The sequence below is a fragment of the Mauremys reevesii genome, linkage group 18 (assembly GCF_016161935.1).
Source record: "Mauremys reevesii isolate NIE-2019 linkage group 18, ASM1616193v1, whole genome shotgun sequence".
Lineage (NCBI taxonomy): Eukaryota > Metazoa > Chordata > Testudines > Geoemydidae > Mauremys > Mauremys reevesii.
In genome coordinates this window covers 9,169,986-9,175,985 of record NC_052640.1, presented here as the reverse complement: position 1 = coordinate 9,175,985, position 6,000 = coordinate 9,169,986, and the positions used below count along the sequence as shown (strand labels likewise).

At 50.8% G+C, this 6,000-nt stretch overlaps 1 protein-coding gene across 2 annotated transcripts in view; it reads left to right on the top strand.

Annotated features, from left to right (window-relative positions):
• Positions 1 to 1,140: 1,140 nt before the first annotated feature.
• The window catches only part of NCOR2 (nuclear receptor corepressor 2), a 593,256-nt gene continuing 588,396 nt past the window's right edge, over positions 1,141 to 6,000 (top strand). For both annotated transcript variants that reach the window (XM_039505017.1, XM_039505016.1), the window contains exon 1: positions 1,141 to 1,309. The gene's annotated coding sequence lies outside the window, so the exon portion shown is untranslated. The remainder of the gene's footprint in view (positions 1,310 to 6,000) is intronic.

Sequence of the window (6,000 nt, the reverse complement as noted above, 5' to 3'; positions counted from 1 at the left end):
AGACCAGTTCTTTCCTGGACTTCTGACATCACCAGGGGATTTGATCCCCACTTCTATTTTTTGATAAACACAGTGGACTCTGCAGACAAGCGTCCTCTGGCTTGGGTAGGAGGAGGTCTCCAGAACCTGAAAGCCCAGGAGATGCTATGCTTCTGTGACAACAGGTCTGCTCCTAGCCTCGCCTGCTTCTCCAGAGACTGCTCTCAGGGCATGGACGTGAATTAGCACTTCTAATACACTCACACTGGGGCTCCAGCAGCCACTTTCAAAGAGGAGGTGGTCAGCGGCGAGGAAGGCAGGGAGGGGTGGGGACAGAAACAGCACCTGCTGTCCATTTTCTACACAGAGCTAGCCAAAGCTCTTCTGATCCAGCTGCAAAGTCTCCATTGCCCCTTTGCGTTATCCTGCTCTTCCTCTCTGCACCCTTTGGAAAACTAGCCCCCCGCCCATGAGTTGTGATCACTGAAGAGCCCATCACACTGTCGGTAAGAGGAAAAGCATCCACCCAACTGAGCCTGGGTAATTATTTTCTGCTACTAAATTCCCTCTGCAGCATCAGCTGAATGTGACCTTTATTTCCTGCCTTAAACTGTTGTATGGTTTTAAACAGCTGCCACGTTCCACCCCAGAGGTGGCCGCTTTTCAGTCTGAGAGAATCCAGGAAAGGCACCTTATAAACAGAAAATGATCATTACTTTCTCTTCCCACTGCCACATCCCTCTAGCCCTTCTTCTCCCTTTATAGTCCCTTCTCCTCAGTGCTAATTATAGCCCCGTTTGGGGCTGTCAGCAGGCCGATAAGCCCCAGGGCTGGATGCAAGGAAATCAGCTATAAGTTGCCTGTAGCAGGTTAATGGGCACAAAGGCAAGCCCAAGTGAGGTACAAAAAGGGGTGGGTTTGAACTGTCTGAAGGGCTGAGCTCTGGGGACCTGATTCCCATGGCCTTGCACTTTGTGTTGTCCTATACACCTGTCTAGGCTGGCTGTCAAGTGCTGCCAGGGGAAGGAGTGGAGGGGGTTGGCCCAGCTCATTGGATTGTGTTAAAAACCTAACAGGCTTGTTAAGGTTTCACAGTAGCCCTAAGTGTAACTTCCTGGCTTCACACAGGTGCAGGTTCTACCTTCGTTCTCTAGCTGGGTGGGGAGTTGCTTTGCTTTGCTTTTGATTACAGAGCAGAAGCTTTGCTAGTGAACTACTTCCTCTGGGCTAAGCCCAGTGTAACCATGATGCAATTCTACCTCCTCTGTGCCAGAAGACCCCTCTGTACCCGAGCAGTAACACAAAGCTACAGCTGGGCAGGATGGTGAATGTGAGTGAAAGCCTGACGGCTCTTGTCTTTTAAGAGTACTGGAAAAAAATCTGCTGCACTTTGTCCAGTGGCTGATTTTGCCTGTGTGACAGAAAATTGCTGTTGTCTCATTCCAACCCATCTGAAGTTAAATTTACTGGTAGTACTTTCTTTCCTCATAGATCTTGTCTTTTTCTAAAATATGATTGTACTCTCCTCCCTTCTGTTGATTCCCACCTTCAGGCTTGTTCAGACTGGGCTGATTCGTCTTTCATTTACACCAGAGATTTCAGGGGAATGGCTCCTGATATACACCCACGTAAGAAAACTCAGGCCTTGTGTTGCTTAGCAGTTACACCTCTACCCCCATATAACGCTGTCCTCGGGAGCCAAAAAATCTTAGTGCGTTATAGGTGAAACCGTGTTATATCGAACTTGCTTTGATGTGCTGGAGCGTGCAGCCCCGCCCCTCTGGAGTGCTGCTTTACCGCATTCTATCCGAATTCGTGTTATATTGGGTCGTGTTATATCGGGGTAGGGGTGTATGTAGTTAACAGTGTTGCTGAGCTTTCAGTTGGACTCTAAAGCTTCTGTGACAATGCCAAAGGGAGTCGGATGCCCAATTTGCACTGGGATTGGGCCACCTAACTCCCTTAGGCTCCTTTGAAAGCCTTAGTCTAAATTCTAGGCCACTTTCCTTGGTTGTGGAGCCCTTGGGAAAACTCAGAGTTGTTGCTTCTTGGTAACTGGCCACAATGTTTGCGAAGGAAAGTCTGGCTGAGGGGAGGGTGGTAATCGGGTGCTGTAGTGCAGATTACAGGAGCCCCACCTCCCCTGCACATACCGTTCATGCGGAAGTTCACCGATCTGTAGACAGCACCTGCTGCAGTTATTGCTGATGTACGCTTGCAAGGCGGGGTGGAAGGTACCATGCTGTGGCTCTAGCCATGGAGCGCTCTCCTTCTTTCCTCTTGCTGCCGAAGCAGCGTTGCTGGTGCAGAGGGCTGCTGGGCCACAAACAAAGCCGGTGAGGAGGCTGCGTTGCAGTATTGGGGTGGGGGACTTGTCTCAGAGGTGCTAAGGGAAATTGAACTTCATTGTGGAGCCTGTTTTCTCTTGGATTTGGCCTCTGTCCAAGGAGGAAAACAGCTGGACGGAGGATGAGGCACTTGCTGGATGTTGGAGAAAAGCACGTGTGGGCCTGATACGCTGAAGAAATGGTTCAGGAACGGTTTGCCCTTTGCATGACGATTGCCCTTGCAGCCCTGCCAAGGTCAGCTGGGCTTGTTGGGAAGCTGAGTGCTGGTCACTCAAGCGCTCCAAGAGCAGGACTCAGGGTTTTTGTAAAGCTCTGCTGTGCGGACCGGTGCCTTGGCTGGCTGTGCACGGGTCATTCTGCCTGTGGCTGCCCGGGGCTGCTCTTGCTGGTTAGCCCATCCTCCCAGATGGGAGACTTGGAGCCTAGGTCGCTGCTTGTTTCCACAGGCTTGTGGCCTGATACAGGCATCAAATCCCGGCTAAACCAGCATCTCTCTAGCCATGTGCACACGCATGGCGGGAGTGCAGCGTGTATATAAAGCAGCCACTCCAGACACACGCCTGTTCTGAGACAGCAGAAATTGGCCCATCTTCACTAGTTTGGCAGTGTGAAGCTTCATCCCTTAGGATAAAAAGGATTTTTTTAAAAAAAGGGGTTAGGGATGGGGTTTTGCTCCCTCCTTGATCTTTATGATATAAGAAATTGGATTGTGCAGTCCAAACCATCTCCCCATCCATCAGAAAAAGTGTGCTTCTGATTTTTCTTTCCTGCCTTTGTTTTGCTGGAGACGTTTGGAGAGTTTCAGAGATGCGCACTGTCAGTTCTTGCTTCAAGGGAAGGGTGGAGGGCTGCTGAATATTTAACAAAGATGTCCTGTCTCCAAAACGTTTATTGGCCACTGGAGTTAAATAAGGAGTTGAAAACACCAACTGTGTTTAAGTGGTCTGACTAAATTTCCATTCTCCTCCCCGCTCCAGGTGTTTACCTTTTATACTTTCAGTCATTATGTTCCTCCAGGGTAGATAAGATCTGAAGCTCTAATTTGGAAAAACAAATGTGTGTACTTGGGGAGGGAACCCCCTCTCACCAAACCTTTCATGCTTTCTCCATCCATCATAAAGAAACAAGAGGGTACAGGCCGTCTCTTTCCCCTTGGGAGGTCACCTGTAATGAGATCCGAACCTGGTTCTGTCCCAGCTGGGACCATGCCTGAAAGTGTCACTCAGACAGGCACAGGTGGTGTGTCTGGGCTGGGTTACTTTCTCTTTGCTGCTGGGATGGGTGGGGAGGCGCTCTGTTTCCATGCTGTTCTCTTCCCACGCCAACCTCAGGGTTCCCCTAGAACCCAGGCCTTCCAGGTGAGCCCAAGATAGGGATCATTTTCGAATACCTTGCTTTGCTTTTGGCAGGAGAAGGGCTGGATCCAGATTCCATCAACATACCATTCCGTGATGCATGTGGGCACAAGCCGCTGCAAGCCTCTCTGGGTGGTCTCTGTCCCACTTGGCTGTGCTCCGTTAAAGACTGAGGGCATGGCACTGGGAGGAGCTCCTCGGGGGGAAAAGCGATGCTCGCGTTGTCGGTACATGCCAGGCCCTCAAACCACACAGTGCAGAGTGGGCCGTAGTCCAGGACCTCCCCCTCTCTCTGTTCAGAGGCTTGCTGGGAATGCAGTTTCTGTCACTGCAGAAAACATTCCCCCAAACGATCAGCTAAATGGAAAACTGATCCCAAATGGGGATATGGCTCCCCCTGGAAATAGGGTTTTATTTCTAAGCCTGTGCCCCTTGGGTGGAGGCGATGGAGATACACATGCTGTTTTGGGGATGTCTTTCATTTTCCTGCCTTAAGTTTGTGTGTTTCCCAGAAGTGAACAGGTTTTCCCAGAAACGAACGAGTGAAAGATGGCATAGGCGGTTGTTTTGGATGTAATGGCCTGTGGTGTCCTTTCTAGGATGAGTGCTGCATATTGACACGCACTGAGTGAGGAGAGCCACCAGGCCCAGCTCTGGCCCTCACCGGGGCCCTTGTATACGGCTCTGGCAGTGCACAGGGGCCTGACCCTTATGGAGGAGGATTCACCATGTGTCCTTATGCTGCTTCCATCACAGGTGCGGGAGGGGATGTGTCGGGGTGGGAAGAGGAGCACCATGGAGATTCTGGGAGGTGGGGCAGCCGGGCTGAAGGCTGCTGTAAGATACACCAGGCTTTGTGGCTGGCCAGCTCAGTACCCACATACCATAAAGGCAGCGTACTTGTGAGGGGCAGTACGGCATCTGTCCCTGGGAGTGTGCAGGGCTCTTCTGTGGCCCGGTAAGCTCCTTGCCCACCCTAGCACTGGCCGCTGCCCTCAGTCAAAGTGTGGTCAGCTTGGCTTGGCCATTGGCTTTCTAAGGAACACAAGGAAGATGTCACACATACAATGATGCCCCTCGTCTGTCTGTCTCACTCGGTTTTCTGCCTCACTCATCCATATACAGTATTGAAGGCCCCGTTCCGGCAAAGACTTACTGTATTGAACCTGCTGGGATGCAGATTGTACGAAGGAGGCTCCAAAACTGTGTTCCCCTCAGGATTTGTCTTGAAATGAGTGACCCCTACTGCGTATTTATTTATTTATTTAAAAGCACACCAGAAAATGGGCTCAGCTGCCAAACCAGAGCTGGGCAAATCCCAAAGACTTTGGTGCCCATGATAAGCGTATTATCTCAGTCGTTGAAAAGCGGGAGAGCAGAAGGTCCAGTGCCTCTAGGCTAGGGTGTAGGAGAGCCAGGTTCAAGTCCCCACTCCACCGTAGCCTCTCTGTGTGACCTTGGGCAAGTCATTGAGTCTCCCTGGGCCTCAGCTTCCCATCTGTGAAATGGGGATGATAGCACTGCCCGGCCTCCCAGGGGTGCTGTGAGGATCAATATATTGAAGACACGGAGGTGCTCAGACACTGTGGTGCTGGGGCCAGGTAAGTACATCACCTGCCTTCTCTCTGAGGTACCATAGCTGCCACTACATGCTGGGACAACTCTCCTCAGAACCAACGGTTCTCGATTAAAGTTCATCATATTTTACTTTCTGTACCGTGACTCCGTGTTCTCCAAACAACGGCTGAAAGGCAGCCACCTCTGGGTGGAAATCAAAGTTTGTTTTCCAGTGCAAACAAAATTTCATAGGGGAGAGGGGGAGTTAGTATTGTGCAGCCTCTGAAGCAGACTTACGGCATGGTGTTGTGTTCTCCTTTGAGAACCTTGAGCTGTGTCACTGAAATCCAGAGCCAATGGAAACATTTTGTGACTCTCAGTTTTATCCCTTGCGCTTTCATAGCACCTTCATCCGGGGACTGCAAACCACTCTAAATGGGGGTTTTGCTTGGTTGTCTCGGGTTCTGATCCTGCAGTGTGATGCACGCAGGTAGAGCCTTGCACTCCTATGGGCTCCTGCATGGCCTGAACACTTTGCTTTGCAGGATGGGGACCATGGATTGTAAACTCCTTGGAGCAAGAGTCTTGTCTGGCAGCTCTGAGCATGCTGATGGTGCCTGGAAAACGATAAATACCCACACTGTGAATAATGCTATTCCTGTGCTTGCAGCTAACATCCTTCTGCCTTGCTCAAGGTTGTGCTGCAAATCAGTGACAGAGGCCTGACTCACCACTGTCCCAAGCTCTTACCAGTGGCTACC